The sequence below is a fragment of the Oxyura jamaicensis genome, chromosome 2 (assembly GCF_011077185.1).
Source record: "Oxyura jamaicensis isolate SHBP4307 breed ruddy duck chromosome 2, BPBGC_Ojam_1.0, whole genome shotgun sequence".
In the NCBI taxonomy this organism is placed as follows: domain Eukaryota; kingdom Metazoa; phylum Chordata; class Aves; order Anseriformes; family Anatidae; genus Oxyura; species Oxyura jamaicensis.
In genome coordinates, this window is record NC_048894.1 from 33,286,631 (window position 1) to 33,307,728 (window position 21,098).

Below are 21,098 nucleotides of genomic sequence, written 5' to 3' on the forward strand. Positions count from 1 at the left end.
AATTTACATTTTTCTCAAAACTTGGGTGATTATAGTGTGAACTACAGGTACTTGCTATCTCCACAAATCAGACTTTTTACTTGAGTGCCTTGGTTAATAGAAACCTCACAAGCTTTAGGTGTTGGAGCTTGAATATTTTAGTTTAGTTCAATTTTCTGGACCTGCAAACCAGTTCAGTGGGTCTTAATATATATTATATTGTGACCTTATGTTGACAATGGCTAAAAATTGCTATTATTATTAAAATAATTTAGTATATTTTCTGAGAGGATGGAGAAAAGACAAAAGTGAATAAAATAATTTCAAAAACTATCTGTTGTGGTACATGTTTTTATGTAACCATGAAAGGCATAAGGGGGGGAAATAATTAGGTGTTACTTAATAGCAAAGTATGCAAAAGTGATTCAGAATGCACATACTGAGATCTAGTGGAGCAGATAAATCAAGGCATGGAAGTAAACAGGTGCCAATTCTGTACAGATTTTTTGGCACTAACCTAGTTCTGGAAGAGAAGTGATGCCATTGAATAAGTTTGGTCTGGACAGACTTTAATATTAGAGTTTTATCTCTGTAATCCCTATGCTGTCTCCCCAGAACCACTGTTTTGGAGATAACTGGATGTAGGCATTTAACTGTACAGATCAGTATCATTTTTACTCATGGGAGATGGTAGAGGAATAAATTAGTTGTTCATAAGACCCTGTATGCACCATATGAGCTGTCATACCGACTCATCTTCTCTGCACCTTCACAAAGTGGTAGTCACATTTTTCAGTTGAAAGATTAGGTTATTCAGGATTATTTAAGATGTATTGAAATTTGATTTATGTGCAAGTGTAGCTTGTATGAACAAGTTTCCATTCTTATGAAGCATGACTATTATTCATGCACACGCACAGCAAGACAATTCCCTTGGTTTCTCCACAGGGATAGCTTTCCTTGCCTTGAACGTCTTGCCAGCTGTGCAACTTTAAGGCAGCATTTTCCAACTGAACTAGTTTGACCAACTTACACAGTTTGCCTACTGAGATTGCCTAGTAACAGCTCCATTCTGCACCTGATTTGTTCAACTGCTTTCTTTACATTACTTGTTGGAGTTTGAAAGTCTTTTCCAGAAGCTTTTAATTTTAAGCAGCAGGAAGTGAAAGAAGGCTCCTTTGGAAAATGTGTTTATCCCTCTTTTTTCAAACAGAAAAATATTGTTTCCCTTTCCTTTTCTGTCCAAGAATTTATCACTTCTTTTCATTCTTGCTGAGCTGATACAAAACATTTATTTATAGGAAGCTATCCTAGTTTTTGCCATTTAGAGTCACAGCATGTTTTGGAGAACATCCACCCTGAAAGGTACTCTTTTTAATTTTGTGTTGCATGAAAACGTTTGCTATGAAAAGTGTTTGCATAAACTCAAGCCATTTCGTGATAAGAGGTCATGTTTGTATGCTGAAGATTTTTTCATCTTCATCAGATGCTCTCTTTGAAAGTCCTAGGCATTGTTTCCTTAGGCAATATGTAACAAGGGAAAAGCAGTTCTTTGTGCTGGTAACTCCGATTTTGGCAGACTCATTCCTAGACTTCTCACAGATGAGAGTTTGATGTGTAAGCTTCTGCAATATACTCATTCTTAATATTTGTTTTTGCTAAAAATCAGTTATTCCTTAAAATTTACACAGGATTTTAAAAGTGGTTTGGGAACCCCTTTCAAATCTCTTAATCCATTTTCTCAAGATCTATGAGTATTTCAGCAGGATAACACTAGGAGATAAGAATTTCTCTTTAATTTACTTTGTGTATTCTTAAATAACAGAGAGATGGAGTTTATATGAGAGATACTTTGTTTATTCCTAACTAGAATGGTACATTAATTCAGTCCATTCTAGCAGCCTCTGCTGGTAGAATAGGAGATTAAGAAGAAAAATTTACAAAAGACAAAATCTACTTTGGGTTATTTCTTTGGAGTAAATTTTTTGCTATGTCTTCTATCAAGGGCTTCCATAAATAGTGCCTATATCTGCTGCATTTCTTCAGAAACTAGAGTCGACCTTTAAGTTGGATGCATTCCATTAAAAAAAAAAAAAAAAAAAAAAAGTAGTTGTTTAAATAGTTGTTGCTTATACTCCTTGAACTGTGTGAGAACAATAACAAAATATTTATTTTTCCCAGATCTGTAATTAACAGAAAACCTAGAATAGCAGCTGCAGTAAAACTAACTGAGTCATTATGTAGTTTTTGCCTTTCATAGATGATAATCACAGAACTTGGTAATTTATTGGTCCTGTGAACTGAGAATCCATAAAGTAAGTACTCGAATCCAGAACTTGAAAGTTTATTATATCACTACATAGACCTTCTGGAATGTAGTGTGACTCTCTTAGTAAAGTTTTTCCACTGGCAAAGCAAACTGAAAGTTACTTTTTGCCAGATCTCTGCTTCTGTCTTTTGCTTTTGTGTGTGTGTGTGTTGAAAGTGCAGCAAAATTGCTCTGTGTCAAGCTCTAGTGTTTCATTCTCTATAGCTGTAGCCAATTTTAAAAGGTATGAAGGGACCACAGTGTTGGAATTGAAATCCAGGTTGCAGAACTGAAAGGTGAATTCAGCTCTATCTAAAGAAGGTTGAATTACCTGAAGGACAAAATTGTTTGGCTGAATGTATCTAGCTGAATGTGGCTATTATGCAAGCACAAAACAGGAATGCTCATCTCCAGTAGTTTGCATTGCATTAGTATACAGCATGCACACATCCAATGTTGTCTTGTAGAGTCATGGGTTTCCTAGCACCAGACACATTAAGTTATTCTTGGGAATTCACTTGCAGTGTATCATAAGTGACTGCCTTTTCATCCTGGTCCTTGGTGAAATGCAAAAGTGCTTTCAGCACACCGTTTTATTTAGCCTATGTCTTCTGGCTAAGAGGATGTCAGAGGCAGGCAAGAATGCTGACAGTTGAAATATATGCCCCTGACACTGGCAGTGCACTGTGATATCCTAAAAAGAAAGCAATAGGTAAGTTTGTACAGAGAATTGCTTTATTCATGTACCGATATGACTTTCATGAGTTGTGTTTTAATATTAAGTATTGTAGTATTTCAATCGCTTTAAAAATTGATTGGACTTAATGTGAACTTGAGTGTTATGAAATTAGTTTCCATCTATTTGCATTCCATTGCATAAATGCTCTACAGACTTCTTTTTAAAAAACAAACAAACAAACAAACAAAATATGTGGAACACCTTTCTTGGAAGAAAATATTCAAAGCAGCCATTGTTGTACAGAATAAATAAATAAACCTGTATTTAAAGAAACAGTTGTAAGAACTAAGAGCTATTTGAGAAAGAATTGTCTGAAAACTCTCTTAAGCTTGTCGTAAGCAATAAAGATAGAATTTTACCCCTAAGCCACAGACTCTTCAGCACAGCAGTGAATAATCTACGAGTGTCTACTGTATGTGAAAAGGAAGCTGTGCCAATTAAGAAATGTATGTATTCTTCACATAGTTTTGGTATGCTCAGTCATCATCATTTTGTTCCTTAAGGTGCAGGCACATAAAGTTTGGTTTGTATCTACTTCTTGTGCTGCCACGATCATGCAGTACTCATCTTTTTGTAAGATATTTATGATTTTTTTCCCATTCTTGTGCATTTTATTCTTTCTCAGATATATCCAGATTGAAGAAAAAGAATGTGAATTCAACAGGAATTTCTGTCTCATCTTTCACACTAAGTTGGCTAACTCTCACTACAAGCCAGAGCTGCAGCCTCAGACCACCCTCATTAATCTCACTATCACCAGGGATGGGCTGGAATAACAGCAGCTGGCTGTGTTTCTTGGTGTTAAAAGGCCAGACTTGGAAAATTGTAAGGTAAAGACTATCTTTTGATCTCTCTGTTTCTCCTTCTGAGATTTTAAGGCTAACTTTAATATGCCTGTTTGAATCTACTGTACAGTAATTGCTAGTAACCCACATATTATAAAGATTTTAAGGGTCAGATACCGCAAAGTGTAGAAAGTATTTCTATAGAGTTGCTCAAATTGGTGCTCCAAGAGGGCTGTGCTAGACCTAAAGCTTTGCTAGAAATTAGATGTATTGTGATCTTGTTCCCACACTTCTTTCTACTGCTCAGTTTGCTCTGTGCATTGCAATTATTTTACAGTACAGTATTAAAGCCTTGTACAAGGCTTTGTGCTTTAGTGATATTCAGCCAATAAGTGCAAATAAAATTTCATGCCAGTCCATAAGAGGATATGATGGCACTTGGTTAGGACCTGGGGTACTTGGTTAATAAATCATAATTTATTCCTACAAAGATGTAGTTCTGTGGTTCTTGCAGTCAGAGCCAATGTACTCTATGAACAGAAATATTTTTTATATGATTGTAAAGACTTGAGCAGACTGGTCTAAAAAATGGAAAAAATACTAAAGGGTATGAAATGAGTAGTAAGAATACTTCCTATTTGTCTATCCATTTAGCTCATGCACTTTACAAACTTCATTGACAAAGATTAGCTGCGTCCTTTTGAGGTACTTCATGCAAGGACAAGCTGGGTCAAAGAGCTTAATTACCCCTTGAAGAATGAAAGCAATATACTTGGGAACACCTTGTGAAAACAACTTTCATTCTCTTCTGCATCTGCATGTTGCTCCACATGGGGTTGTATGCTTACAACACTTACATCATCTAGGTTTTTTTGGTGTAAGGGTCAGATTTTGATGGAGAACTCCCAACAAGACTGGTCATACTCTTGCAGTGTCAGAGGGCCTGTCCAGCAGAGCAGACTATGACCATACTTCCCCACCCTGCTTGTTCCCCTAGTGGGGTTCTCAGCTTCATGATATTCTTGGTTTTCTCAACTGCCACAAAGATTACCACTCACCTTTTCTGGAAAGATCCCAAACCTTTCATGTAGTCTGAGGAGGAAGGAGGTTAGGAGAGAACTGAAGTTCTGGTTCATGGTGACTGTGGTCTCTTCCTTGACCATGACCTTGACATTCTTGATTTGGGTGTCCCAGAACCTTAATTCTAATGTACTAGGACAGAAGATGAACTACCTCCTTCAAAAATTAAATTAAATCATCCAGTCCCATTAAATAGAAATAGCTCACAAATGCTATGAACCAGATTTTTAATGGCTATTTTTTATTGTTTGAATATAGTGTTTTCATTCTCTCTGCTAGTCTGTGCTGGTCAAGCAGCAGAACTGCTGCAAGATCGAGCTCAAGCAGCTGGAGGAGGACAGGCTTCTCTGTCAGCTGCCAGGAATGTTTCTTAGATGACAATAAACTTGTAGAAAAACTCAAATCAGCAAACTCAGCTGCAGCAGAAATACAGTGCAACATAATAATGGTTGAACTGGTTTTAACAGCTTGAAGTCATTTGTAAAATTATTAATTATTTTTAGTGAAATAGTTCTGTGAACTAGAAACTGTCAAATTCCTGTCTGTCCAGCAAATGCTGTCCACCCACGTATTCAGTTTCCTATTTATGATATGTAGCTGCCACACAATTATTTTATTTTTCTTTTGATTTAGGTGCTTGAGTTAGTACTTGTAAGAGAAATACCAGCATGAAATGTGAATAAATGTATTCATATGTGATTTCCATGTTTTTACTAGTGAGCAGGCACACTGCTGTGGAGAAGTTATTCCCTAATGTTTGTCCAAGCAGAAGCCTGCTTACCTTAAATATTTGCTGCTATCTGAAATAAAGTCAGTTTGGTAGAGTGTATCCATATTTTATTCTTGTACTGATAGGAATGTTTTGGTAATTGTGTGGGATAATCATGATGGATTAAAAAATAAATGAGGCAGCTGTCATCCTATAGATAGCTGAAGCCAAAGAAAATGAAGTTCAAATTAATGTGATGAGAGAGCTTTACAGACCAACAGCCATAAGAGTGTCTCTTTAATTCGTTAGTAATAGCCTGGGCAGCATCAACCCTATCTACCGGTACTCACTGATGGTAAACAGTTATCTTGCTGATTTAGTTTCACAGTGCAAGGAGCAAAATCCTGCCTCCAGCAGTGATGCCCAATGTGTTGGTTATTATTTGTAGCAGAGGTGGTACAACATTACGATGGCAACGCTGTATGTCTGAGAAAGGAGAGCACTGTGATTTCCTGCTGATTCCTAGCACAGTACCTCCCCACTGGTCTCTCGTTGTTGGCTGCCTCTGTTCTGATGGTGTTTTGTGAATGTGCTTCTGAAGTTTGCCGGCCTTTCATGCAGCTGTCCTGCAGGGTCAGGTAGCAAGAGTTGTCAGGGGTTCTTTATAAACAACCTGCTGAGGCAAATCATCCAAATTATTTGATACTATAAGGTAGGAAGATAACCCGCTGCAAAATTATCATCTTTCTTGAGTGAGAGGGATATGCCTGCCAAGTTAAATTAGGAAGAAGAAGAGTATTGCTGTTTGCAGCCTTCATTCTTGGATTGCTGAGTTTCCTCAAAGCTTCTTGGCAGAAATGGTTCAACCCCTAGTGCCTTGTATTTTAGACTGCTAAGGACATCTCTTTCTAGAAGCCTACAATCAGAAACTGATTGGTTATCTTGTATGCAGGAAAACAAACAGAATTCTGGAATTAAATAAATTATTTTTCTCTATTTTCAGGCCTTCAAAGCAGTCTTCCACAAAGCAATTAAGCAGGCTGAAGACATTCAATGGTATATCTCCAGTCTGACAGAAGCTGTCACATACTCAACATTTGTTTTCATGAGCCAGGGACCTTTTGAAAAGGATAAGCTCATCTCCTGGCCCAAACAGCTTCTCAGGTGAAGAAAAATTTTCTGATTGATGTTGCTGATATTATTGGTTTCTGTTTCTTACCTTAGAAGATGATGCCTCTGCCTAAGCAAGTTATCATTTTGCCTGATGGCTGTGCAGTTTCTCACACAGTGTGATTTCTGCTTCAATATAAATCAGAATTGCAGAAATTCCAAAGATGCTTTTATTCAACTCTATTTATTTAAAATGCTGCAGTGACTTTATGAAGCTACATTGAGGATAGATGACATGATTTAACTGTTCGTGGTTATATAATTAATATTGGAATTGATGTGGTATAGTAAAATAAGAATTATCTTAATAATACACGTATCACATTCAGACTGCTAGTTTTCCTTTTAATTTTAGAATCTGTAAGTCCTGGAGAAAGATCAGGGATTACTTTTTCTTTGCAGTAGATTTTGCCCTGAAGAGCTTGCTCCAAAAGATGTTGTATCACAGAGCTGATTGGTAGCAAAGATGAGGATTAAACTAGAAGCTAACCATTCATGAAGAAAGTAAAAAGTTATAAATTAGGGAATCCACTTTGGGGAGGGGGGTGATAGGAAAAAGGGAATCACTCTACAGAGTGTATAAATGGGAGTAACAAGCAGACAAATATCTGGAAGAGAAAAGAGAGAGAAGGGCAAGGGGAGAGAAAACTGGTGATTTCTCTGCATCATTGTACAAATGGTTTTCTTTGTATCACCCAGGCTTGTAGCACAATGACGCTTAACTTTGCCTTTTTTATAGCAGCGGTACTGGGATGGATCAAGAAGAATGGAAACCTATACAAGAACTGAAAAATAACCTCTGTCATAATAATAGCATAGACAGAAGCCAGAGTATGGGGCACAAAAAAAAATACTCTGATTTTTTAAATACATTTTTAGATGGAAAGAGAAGGGGCTATTAACAGGCAAAAAGATGTATTCATGTGGGCAAAAAGATGTATTCATGTGGGGAAGCAGAGATTATAGAGTGCCATGGCAAAGGTGTCACTTTTTTCTTTAATATATGTGATTAAAGAGATAAAACAACTAGAAAAAAACCCTACTAGAAAGCGAGGAACCTTTTTTTGGTATGCATTCAGGTCATGTACCAGAACTGATTCATTCAGTTGCTATAGTTCTGCAGCCTACTTCTACAAAGTTTAAACTGCCATCAGAAGAATACTGAATCTATCAGTCCAACAATCCCCAAAAAATCAACTCAAGATTTGCAAATTTCCCAAAGCTTTGTGAGTGCTTGCAGTATACAGAGTGCCTAGAATGAAGATGGAGACAGGATTGCACTAATTGTCCTTCTCTCCAACTTCTGAGCCATAAAAAGGACACATGGAGATAATTAGATGGAATTCAGAAGTATTTACTTTTTCAGTAGTAAAATAATTTGTAGTCAAGTTTGTATAAGGTTCACTTCAGTGTGCAAGACTTAAGTTTTTGTTTATGTTCCCACAAGCTAAAAGAAAAAAATGCTGATATTGTTTAGGTCATTTTAAAACTTGTGTGAATTTGGCATTCAGTACATAAATGAACAACAATTACATTTTCTGCAAAAATCTTCGACTGTCACATAGACTTTGATATTCAAGGTGTCCTTAACTGTAAAGGTAAATTCAGCTCTGTGTGTGTGAAGGAATGGTTTGGGGAAAATCTGTCACAACCTTTAAAGGTAAATATATAAGATTACTCTATTTGCAATAGATTTCAAATCAATGTTTTAAAGCAACCTTACAACAAGATTTTAATTCTTATATCAGAGTTTAAAAAAATGCAGCAATAGAAATTCTTCTGTCTTTGGGCTCCCTACTCAATGAGACTTTGAGTGGTGAATACTTCAAGGCAGAAGTGACTCTGAACCAAGTCTGATGACCTTTTTCAATTTTGCACGCTGTCAAGGTTCTTCTAAGAAGTAAAGAGATAGAAGCACTTGAACTGGATTTCCTTCTTCGATTCAGAGTTGAATGCACTTACAAGAGTCCTGTTGACTTCTTAACTACTCAGTCATGGCGTGCCATTAGGGCAGGTTGTGAAAATTGCTTTTTAGTTCTAAATCCTTTTGGATGTTATTTCTGGAGGTAAGCTACAACTAGACAATCTCAGATAAGGTAATATATTCCACAGGAATTTGTAGTAGAAATTGTGATGCTTTCAAAGAATTGTCTTTGCTTTTTGAATATATTTTTCCTTAGGCATTGTGTTGTGGTTTATGAGGAAATCCCGTCATACTATACTTTGTCCATTCACCTAGAAATATAATATCGATCTTCATACTGCTTCTTATAGTAAAAGTCCCTTACAATGTTTCCAGTTTGTCATATCTTGTTATTTAACAGTAAGCAGACAGTATGACAATACTGACCAAAATAAACTCTTATAAATACTATTATATAGTAGAATAGTATTACATAGTATAAATAATATATATGTAATTTAGTATTTTAAGGTAAGTCCTGAGACCCCTGTAATTGGTTAAATGAGACTCTTTGATATATCCCCAAAATATCAACATTTATTTTCCTCTTTCAGCTTTCAGAGAAGGTACATTCTCTGCATTTATATCTTTGGTATTGTTCCAGGCTATGGTAATGATGGATTTTCTCAAGGGGGTAGATAAAGATATTGAAGTATCCACCCCAAGAGGTAGAAGTGGGTGGACTCAGAATGTCCAGATATGGAAAAACAGAAGCTCTCTAGAGAAACTAATCATACCGAGTGTGCTCCATCCGGACAGAATGACATATGCTCTCAGGTATGAAATCTGACAGTACATCTGCCAGGGTGAGTGTGTGAGAGGGTGGCTTCAGTGTATCAGTGAAGAGAAGACAGATATCTTAAGAAGCAGGCAAATAACTTATAAAACTGAGTGGTCAACCAGAATTTGGAATCGGTGACTGTGGCCATTCCCAGACACTATTTTGCTGGTGATTATTTTATGCAGAGATGGTGTAGTGAGACACAAGTTGTGGCATATTTTGAGAACTGTGTTTGTGATTTCTTTTAGATTGCATCCAGGTACCCCGAGGAGAGAGCTCATTAATTAACAAAAATAGAGTAAGTTATGTTGTTAATAACTGAAAGTGTTTGTTCTCATTTTCATATCAGGATTGTTAACTAACCCCATGGAATGACAATTCTGGGGGTCTCCCATTTTTAAAATTCTGTTCTGCAACAAAGATTCAGTTGTGGATACTTATGTGATCTCATCTCAGTTGTTGTGTAGTGCTGTTTTAATCTTTTGATCCCAAGTGATGGTCTCATAGACCTGATCCTCCACACCATGCCACTACTGTTCTAACCTATTTAGATGTCTTCTGCAAAAGCAGTTTCTTTGTTCTGGGTGTTTATTCTGCCCAGCTACCATAGTTTTACATTGTAGCATTGCCTGCATACAATGACTTCTTGTTACTGAAGAGGTCCTTTCTCATTCAAAAGTAGCTGGTTTCTGTCATGTGGTCTCTATCCCATAGAGAAAACAAAATGATTGCCCTCTGTCTCACTTCACCATCTGGCTCCCCCTTTTCCCTTCAGTTCACTTCCCTGATGCTGTCTTTAATGAAACCACTTAGATCATCGCTGTCGGCAGCTCCGGTCTAAGAATAGTGCAGGCTAGAAACCTGTAGCGGAGAATATTTCTGATCTTTAGCACATATTTTCTATACATATAGGAACTTTGTGGAGGAAAAGCTTGGCTCAAAATATGTGGAAGGCATGAGGATGGACTTAGCATAATCATATGAAGAGAGCAGTCCAGCCACTCCTGAGTTTTTTCTTCTGTCTCCAGGAGTGAATTCACTTGAAGACATGGAGACACCAGGTATGCTTCTTATTTGCTTCTGGTGCAAGGATCACTCAACTGTGCTACAACTAAATAAGAAAAAATGAGCTCCCAATTGAAATGGAGCATACAGGGTGGTATATGTAGATATAGCAATATATGATATCTATGTATATGTTTGTAAGTATGTTCCTATAAATGTGTGTGTATGAGTGTATTTTTACTAAACAGAACAAAGGCCTCTGGAAACATCTCTCATTAAAATGGAGTACATGTTAATATGGGAAAGTTGGGCAGTTGGTTTATCTTCAGCACAAAATTCAAGTAAATTGGGTGGCTGAAAAGTGTAAGGCCATAAGTGTTACAGTAAGAATTTCTTAGACTGAGCATTCCTGTGCTTGGCATAATGCAGGTTTCCTTTGTACTGTTTTCTACCTTTTGACTAGATGAGGGCCAGAGGGCAATTTTCTCCATGCTCATGTAATCTTGTACCCCCTGTGACTAAATAATGGTCATTATACAAACTATATTCAATTGTATAGGGCTCCGTCGCTTTATACTTAGGATTGCTATTCCCTACAGACAATAGTGAGAATACCAGGTTAATACAGCTGTGACCTCACTGTGCTCAATTTAAACTCAGGCCTCACAAGGTGAGAGGCTTGTGCATTTACCCACTGAACCAATCAGTTAAAAAACTGATGTGATATCTACCACATGTTGCTCCCTTTTTCATAAGGGAATTGCTCTGTACCCCCTGTAAGAGTTTCTAAAGCTCAGTAACAATGCCGAGCATCTATCAAAATGTCAAAAGGTTCATTATCTTAAAACCAAGGGAACAGATTTCTGCAGGCTTTCTCTAATACCAGCAATAAGGCCACTGTTGAGAGCTCGCAATTTTGCTTGTTGAAATTGTAAGGGTTTAGTGAAGTGCTTCAGAAGAAGTAATATGCATTGCACAAGTGATAGTGAAATTAATGGGGGCATTATCATTCTTTTTCCTTTCTGCTCTGCTAATTTTCCTATCTCCTCCCCCTCTGTCACTCATTCTCCCCCAATTACTTCTTTTACAGGCAAAAAGCTTGGTTTCACTATAGACTCTGGAAGATTTCATAACATCTTTTTAAGACAAGAGCAGGAGATAACTGCAGAGGAGGCAATCAATGCCACACATGGCCGCTGGGTTCTTCTCCAAGTGAGTGTTCAATGGCCTCTCCGATGGTGGGTGTCTGCTCAGTTGGAGGGATGTTCCCAGATTACACACAAAATATACAGTGGGTTACAGAAGAAGTGTTGAATGGTTAATAATCTTCTTCTTTTTAGCTTGAATTTGTAAAAGGATAAACATATTTATATGCTGTCATATTTTGTTTAACACTATCCTCACCCTCCCAGGAGGAGCAGGAGAGATAACACAGCCTCGGATGGGTAGACAGAACCATCCCTGGGAATACATTTTCCCCACATAATTAAGAACTCCTGGTCCGTTCAATGGGCCATGATAGAGACTTTAATAAAACGGGCTTGACTTGCCCTTGGGAAACTGTATAATTACTGCTGGAGTGCTGCTCTCCTGAGATAGGAGCAACACCTTTAGCCAGTATTGTACGGATTGAGAACCCACTCTGCTGCAGACAAAAAGACCTGTGCAATGCCATAGCAAACCGTGACTCCTGCCTTAGTGATGGTGTTGACAGGGACACTACAACTGTCAACGCTACTGAAAGAAGGTACTTGCCTCCCACTGTTCCATGCTAAATAGCCAGCAGATATTTGTAACAATTCATTTGTCCAGAAACCTAGGAAAAATGCGTGTTCCAGATCTTGATATTTAGGAGGTTATCCCAGGTGATTGCCTCCTCCTCTGGTTTTAAGCTCAGCAACACACATTTGGCTGTCAACCAGGTCGCCTAAAACGAATGAGGAGACAGGCTGGACTCAGGGTTGTCTGCCGACTGAAATAAAGTCGCTGAGGGGTTTTAACATGCCAAGCACTGTGCAAACGTGCAAACTGCTTCATCCACATTTCAGCTGAAAGAAATCTTTAACTAAGTTTTGTAGGAATAAGCTAGTTGCACTGCTCTGAAAATACTCTGTTTTTTCTGTAGTGAGTGTAGGCTGCTGTGAAGAACAGAGATGGTTTTCAGATGTATTTCAGAGTTCCTAGCTGCTCTGGGGACTGAACAAGAAAATGGGAGACAGCAGAGACCTTAAACCAGCAGCACTGCATATCTAAGGTTACAGGAGTAAATTGGGAACAAGTAAGAGGCTTCTGGTATTGCAGAACCTCTCCATTTTCTAGTCAGTTATGCCTCACTTCTAAGGAAGGAAGGAGGTGGCAATTCTGCTGTGAAGAGTTTTGGTAGTGAAAGGTTGGGGCCAACTGCAGCCAATGGGATTTGGATGTACTCCGTACTTCTCAAGCTTTAGTATTTGGGGTTTTGATTCAAATACCAATAGCCTCCACCTTTACGTTAAAGAGAATTACATGAGCAAAAAGGTGAAACTTTTTACTGTGGATTGTGTTGTATAATTACACATTAAAAATAAATAAATAAATAAAATAAAAAATAAAATAAAAACACCTCTGCTATTCTGATTAACTTGCATAATTTCTGGGAAATACTTTAAAAATGAATAAATAAAATTGTGCTGGCTTCAGATATATACCCTTGAAGCAGGTAGGAAATTTATTACCTCAATTTGGTCAAGCTCTTATTTAAAGCTCTTCTTTACACTATCAATTCTTTTAATAATAAAATGATGCTCTGAATTAAGTAACTTAACTGTTTTTCATTATAAACCCACAATAATTGTGTCCTAAGGATAACAAAGTTATTTGTTATCCTACCATAAACATAGTGTCTGTTTTCCAACAGAATATTCATCTGGTAGGCAAGTGGCTTGTAACCTTGGAAAAACTCCTTGAGCAATACAGCAAAGAAAGTCACTCTGACTTCCGCGTCTTCATTAGTGCTGAACCAGCTCCAACCCCAGAAGAGCACATCATTCCTTGTGGATTACTGGAAAACTCAGTTAAAATCACCAGTGAACCTCCTATGGGGATACTAATCTACACACTATGCTCTACAGTTTTGACCAGGTAAAAGTAAGACAAACTTTTTCTCTTTAGTTTGTTTTAAATATTCCTTCCTCTGTGGGGAGAATTGATGGTGTTCATGACTGTTGTGTAGTAGACCAGAACTTTGGGATTTTTGTGTTTTATTAACGAAATGGCAGATACAGGGTGTTGTCTTTGTCCTGTGTTGTCTCCATGTTTTCTGTCAATGTTGGGAAGAAAGGTGTGACAATAGTACCTGCATGCATATTATCAAGGTATAGATGTGCACAGGTATATTTAGAAAGATAGAAAAAGGTGCATTTTTTACACAAGCTTTACCCAGTGGTGCAGTCTTATGAAAAACAAAACAAAGCAACAACAACAACAAAACTGACCATGTTATTTCATTCAATGGTACTTGCTAACTTTGCTCAGCTCTTAATTATTGGTAGGTTTGACCATATCCATTCTCCCACAGAGTGGATTTATGCATCCAGATGTTCAAGCAATGCCTCACTACCCTATGCATGAATTTCTGTAGTTAGGCATAAAGAAGGAAAATTATGAGCAAGGGTAACACAGTTTGTTGTTGTCTTTTGCTCTTTTCCTGTGCGAGAGTTGCTTGGTGAGAGGAAGAAGCAGGTGAAGGAAGAGGTAAGAATGGGGAAAAAAAGGAATGTCCCTGGATGGGCTCAGCCTGCATCCCTCCTAGTCCCTGGTTATCCCTGTTCTGAGGAACTTGGAGACAGATCTCCACATTTGGTGCAAGTCAGCTGTAGAGGTGCTGCAGTAACAAGCTTACTCATGTCAGCAAAGCGTACCATGATAAACGCAGGCAAAACTCTTTACTTTAGCCATCTAGTAATGTATTCAGGCTCCCCAGTGAAGTGCTCACAGCACCAAGGCTGCTGGAGTTCAAGGAGCATTTGGACAATGCTCTTGGATCTGGTTTAATTTCTAGGTAGTCCAAAAGTTGGATCCAAAGAGCGGCCAAAAGTTGTATCTGATGATCTTTGTGTGTCCCTTCCAACTTGGGATATTCTGTGATTCTATTAGCTTACATTGTTGTGAACACAGCTCCACATGAAGGCAAGCTTGGATGTGAGCAGAGTAAGAGTTGCTTCTAAAGGGAACTATGTCAACCAATAACCAGAAAAAAAAAAAAAAAAAAAAAAAAAAAAGAGCAATGCACTAAAAGAGCCATGTCAAAGCTACCTTGGCTATAAATGCATCAATTACAGCAGCATGAGGTGATCTGAAAGATTCTTGGGAGAATGGGAGAATGTCTGTGGTTTAGTGGCTAAACATAGAACTTGTAACACATCATTTTTTCCTCATTTTTTTTTTAAATAATTAATAATCAAATGGAAAGCTGAAAGAAAAGGCTAGAAATTTTTAATAAAGGTAATGCATATGCATTGTTGACCCACTTCAGACTACAGTCAGTTCAAGTATATATATGTATTTTAGCTAATTTCTAAGCTCAATACTTTAGAACATGCCCTCTCCCCCCATTATTTTGAGCCATGGGTATTTGAGGTTTACTACAAAAATTTCTGTACAAACATTGCCTTTAATACATTTCTGATTATGGTTTTTTAATTTTTTAAAAAAAAAAAAAAAAAAAAAAGGAATTATAATGAGAAAATCAAATCATGCCTAAACTATGCCTAATCTAAGTGGAATAAATTTAACGTTTTGTGTCTTTAGGACAGAAGCTTGTGTTGAATGATTAAACTCAGGATTCTGAACTAACGTTTTTTTTTATTATTATTTATTTATTTATTGTCAGACATATTCTTCACTTTTCCTCAGTCTTTGCTACCTGTTTTTCAGTTAAGGATGATATGTTTTCGTTGGGCAGCCAAGAGATTATCCGATTATCCCTCTGAAGTTTTGTTCCACATATATATGTTTTTATTGGTATCAAATGTCATTTTTGCTATATCTGTTTCTTCTCAAACTAAAAGAACATAGAAAACTGTCAAAGAACCAAGAATGAATTTCTGCAGGTTTTATAGGAAAATTACAATTTGTCTCAGTGGTTCAAAAAACAATTAAAGCCAGAATCTCATTTTGCTAAGACTCTTTGTCAACACTATAAAACAAGCAAAAGAATAAGAAAAGTGATTAAACTTCACTTTCAAACATGACTTTCTGGGAAGCAGTGTAAAATCTGAAGGAACAGTGTGTTTTTCAATAAATATTAAACTGGTAAATATTGTACTTGGAATAAAGTCTATGGTGTTTTCTGCTAAGAAACTATAGTGCTTATCTGAGTAATATTTATAGAGCTCTACTTTCATTGGTTTCAGTCAAACAACAAGTCTCTTTCCTAAGGGACACTTGTAAATAAAAAGGTAACCATCAACAATTTTGTTTATGGGAAATATTGCCAAAAACACTGCCTAACAGTTGCTTATCACAGTATCTCACTCTTCTTCAGACCTCAGGTTTGTGAGTGCTCCCTTTTGGCAGCTGAGGCAGGCACAGCTATCAATTACATTGCCAGTTGTTAAGTGGATAAATGTATTCGTTTTTTACTGTGGCAGGATACCCTTGAACTGCATAGCAGAGAACAGGAATTTAAAAGTATCCTTTTTTCTCTTTGCTATTTTCACACTTGCATTGCTAGTAGACTCAGGTTTGGCCCTCCAGGCTGGAATCAAAGATACCTGTTCAATACTAGAGATCTCACCATTTGCTTCAATGTCCTCTGCAATTATTTGGAGACTCACACGGAGGTAAGATGTGGTCAAGTAACCCACAAACCAAGGTTATTTCAGCTTAGGTGTTTGTACTGAATAAGGGGAACACAATTTTTCTCTGAAGCTGTTATTAGAATATCTGGCATTATGTGATTCTGCTGCTGAGTATGAAAATAAACCAGATCAAAGGTTTTTTTGTTTTGTTTTGTTTTGTTTTCTTTTTTTTTCTTCTTTTTGTGGTGGGGGATGCTTGATCTTTATAATATAGGTCAAACCAGTTCCACATCAGTAGCTAAGGGGGGAAAAAAATGCCCTTCATTATGTTAACAAAAACAGTGGTTTACATGTGCATATATGCCAAATTCATTAGGCAGGTAATGAAGCATTTGCACAAATGTAATTACATACAGCAATTTTGACAGTTCATAACACTGCATTAATAATCACTACAATTAGTTCTGATGATGGAAGCAATTTACAGCACGTCACATGTATAAATAATGGTGAATTTCCTGCATGTGTCATTATTATGTATTAAGGATGCCACCTTGTTGTGACTTTCTCAGTAATGTTCCCCTTGAGTCAAAGTTAAGGGTAGATGAGTGATTTTATTTCTGAGCTACAGCATATTTTACACTTGTATAGTTTAAATACTCAGTTGAGGTCATTTATGTAAGTTCTGCAAATACAATGTCTAAAAAACTGCAACAGTTATTTATTACCGAATAATGTAGATACTACTGAATAGGTCCTCCTATGTTCATAATTTAAACAAATCTAAGAGATATTTATAGCTTTAAAGAAAAGAGAGAGAGAGAGAGAGAGAGAGAGATTACCCCTTGGTGATATGCTTTTCTCTGTATCTTCCAACTTGTAATTAGTCTTGGAAATTAATTTTCCTTTTTTCTTTTTCCCCTACTGACCTTTTTTTTTTTTTTTTTCCTTTTTCTTTTTTAGCTAATAGGACTTGAAACTGGTTTTCCTTTCTGTGGTACTTGGTGTCACATTGAAATAATTGCTTAATTTTATAGCGATGATTTAATAATGCTTCCCATTTAGAAAACAAGTCTATAAAATCAGCTTATTCCAACCCTTAGTTTTCTTTGCTAATAAATCTTACTGCTCTTTAAACTTGGTTATTTTCAAACCACAATTCATAAGCATGATAATTAATTCTGCTAATTAATGAGTGGGAGGGTTCTGATGGCAGGAAGGGCTAGAAAGGTCTGTCAGAGTGAGAATCACTTCAGCTCTCCTGTTGGTAATGCTGCTTATTGGCCCTTCTCATTGTATTGGTTAGCAATTCATTACATTGTGGCTTTATAAGCAGTTCAAACATAGATATTGTAGAGAGAGGAGAGAGAACAGATTTTCAAGATACAACTTTGTATGTACATACACATGTGTACATGTGTATACACACACGCACATATATATTGCTATAGCTATAGCTCTCACTTGGTACCTTTTGGGGACAAATTTATTTAACAGAGGTAGGGAATGACCAGAAAACATAAACTGGAAAACTTTAGCTAGCCCATCAGCTAGTGGAGTGTCTTCACTCCATCATCATTGGTACTGGTTTTGCTCTTTCCTTGTGAATATTTAACCTCCCTGCATCTCAGTTTGATTTAACCCATTTTACTATTGCTAAGATGAACTCCGCTGTTGTCACCTCTGATAGCTAAGGTCTTTTCAGGTGAAGTGCAGAATGCATGATCCTACCTCATTGTCCCACTCTTTCCCTCCAATTTCTTGTCCCCATAAGCATGTTCATGGAGTCGTTGTTCAGTGTTGAGGGGAATGTGGACTCCGGCCTCTCTGTGTCCACTCAACAAGCTACGTGTCAAGGGCTTTTTGAGTTCAAAAAGACCATTTTCCCTGGATTACAACAACAGCAGTTATGCAAACCTGACAGCCTAAAAGATTCCTAATGCAAAACCCTCAGTTTTCTCACATTAGTAAAAATGTGCCTCTTCTATTGCAAGCTTTGATTATTCTTGTGTTATCAATGTCCCCAAAAGTATGCAGCTGAATGAGCTTGTAATGACAGAATATTGTCTTCTAAAAGACGAAGGGAAACAGCCATTTATTGAGATAAGTATATATGAAATGAGAAAAATATTAAATGTGTTTCTGTTACCAACAAAGGGAGAAACAAGTTTCTTCTTACTGAAGGAACATATTATTTTAAACACAAGTTGGCATTTTTTACAGGGATTCTCTGTTTGTGCTTCTCATCACCAGCTTGCAGCATTGTCCACTATATCCTGGTGGCCTTTTTTTTTTTTTTCTTCCTTTTTTTTTTTTTTTCTTCATTCTCTTCAACCCAGTTTAAAAGAAAGATGGATTAGAGTTTCACATCTTCAAACTGAAATAAGCTTGTTACAGACACACCGGAATAGTTGCAGCTATTTTACATGTTCTGTTCTGTCACATCATGCAATATTTAAAGCCTGTAATTAAGTTTTTACTTGAACTGTTGGGAGGCAAATGCTGCCCCCAAGGGCGTAAAGGTTCCCATCTGGAAAGGCTTCATCACAAACTGGCATATTTTGCAAACCAAAGGGTAGCAAAAAGAAGCTTCAAACTCTGTGAAGCCACATAAAACAGGAAGACAGTAGTTCGTGGAATAAAATGTGTTACCACTGCTAATCACAAGCTATAAAAGCAGCATTATGGCTACAGCTCTACAATAAACATAGTGCTTACATGATGTAGTAGTAATGGGATTAATATTAATTCAATTTTTACTGAAGTTTTTGAATACATCCCAAATTCAAATAATGTAGAATTTCAGTTACTCGGTGTTTCCTAGTGAGGAGATATAAAAGGCTGCAATCAGATACAAGTTTTTTATTTCTCCTCTAAGAAAGGCACAGTAGGTTACCTTTCTGTCAGTCATGAGGATTATGTTTTTAAAGATCTGTATCGGAAAATACATGCACTTGTTAATGAGTTATGTTCTTGTATATCACGCAGTGTTTTAAAAATGTACTACTCTCTTAAAATCTTTTTATAAGGGTGAAGGTAGAAAATAGCGACATAAGGCTCCGATGATACTGCTTTATGCCATTAGACAACTTCAGTCATAAACTTGATATTTTTACTCAGGTATTTATAGATACCTCTCACTGAATTGGAAAAAAAATAAATAAATAAATAAAAAGGGGGGAAGGGGAAGAAAGATATAAAACTGTTTCAAAGTAGTTATTTTCTAAACAGCAATAAAAAACAGCAATAAGAATACATAGCCATGAAGCTTTGTGGAAGGAAGTGTTTGATTTTCTTTTGTTTCTCAAAACAGTGTTTTTTCTGAGTAGCTTTGGTTTGTTCTTCTGAAAGCTTCTGTTGTTTTATTTAATGCAGTTTCCTTAGGTCATAGAATTGTGTTTTCTCTTTGGTGAATTTTGTACAGTGACCACATCACTGATGCCTGGGACCGCAGTCTCTGCTGTATGTATCTGCAAGAAATCAAGGCCTCATCTGTGACAATATCTTTCATATATATAGCTAGAGCTCTTGAATGTGTATATACTTTGTTAACCCTGAGAGAAATTCATCTTTCAGAAATGGAGCCTTCTGGGAAGCTCATGAGCTTTCTTGTCTTTGCGGTACCACCCATACCAAGGTCTTGTCTAGCTGTCGTGGAATAAATGACCCAACTTGTAATGAGTACCATGATTCATCATGTGCAGATTTTGTCTGCAAGGGTTTGTGACTTGGAACATGGCTTGTTTAAACACTTCTGCAGGCACTTACTTGGCACCTTCAGCTCAGTGTTTTGTAACACGGCTTGTATAGTCAGCCTTATGACATTAGGGTTCAGTACATTTAGGTTTCCTTTTTCCTAGTTTAATTACTCTCTTTTAAGGAGTTGCTGTTTAGAAATGTCTGGGCAGGTATAAGGAGGTGTCTTTTATAAAACTGTGCTTTAACCAATGTAATTGATAGAGTCACCAGTTATAGCAGTCCAGAATGGCACAATCCTCAAAACTTGCCTTTAACTGTTTGCATGCCATCTTCTCTGGATAAAAAACACCATGGAAACATTATACATTTCCTTGTGTGTTTTCCTGTTCCCTAAATAGAAAAAACAGCTTGTAAGACTACGCATCATTCTTCATGTCCTTCTCACACATCTGTTTCTGTAGCTGCAGTTTTGTCAGATCATCGCCAGTGGACACATACTGCATGACTTGAATTTCATCTCTGAAATTTGGTCCTGGACAGCAGTGCATGTGGAGCATCCATGAGTCTAAGGTGCAAGACTGCCAAAGCTGCTTCTAGCTGGAAAGAAGTGCCAGAACTTTTAAGGAGCAAAAGAAAATGTTGCTTTTTGTTCTAGAAGCTTTGCATGGGAAATACTTTAATCTGTTTTCATGTGTACATACATATAGATAGATTTATATCATGTACTTATATATATATATATATATATGAAGGAAAACAAAACAAAACAAACCTGGCTGATTATCCTAAGCTGCTAACTAGTCGGTTCAGAGAATTTACTGCACAGTGTGCTAAAATCAGCCGAGAGTGGGGGGGGGGGGGGGGGGGCCCAAGCACGTTATGTTTGAGCAGGCCATTTGTTGAGGCTTGCTAGCTTAGGCAAAGCTCACTTTTCACCCTCAGCCATGCTGCTGAAGCCTGCCTTAAGGCTCCGGGCGAGATGAGTTCGCTGTCTCCCCTGCCCGTACCGAGTGGGTTTTCCTATGTCAAAGAGCCACGTGCAGATTAACACAATTGGAAGGAACTGCTCCGAAGGAGGCCCGAGCGCGAGTTGCCATGGA

At 37.2% G+C, this 21,098-nt stretch overlaps 1 pseudogene; it reads left to right on the forward strand.

Annotated features, from left to right (window-relative positions):
• The window catches only part of LOC118163310, an 84,866-nt pseudogene extending 65,413 nt beyond the window's left edge, over positions 1 to 19,453 (forward strand).
• Positions 19,454 to 21,098: the final 1,645 nt, after the last annotated feature.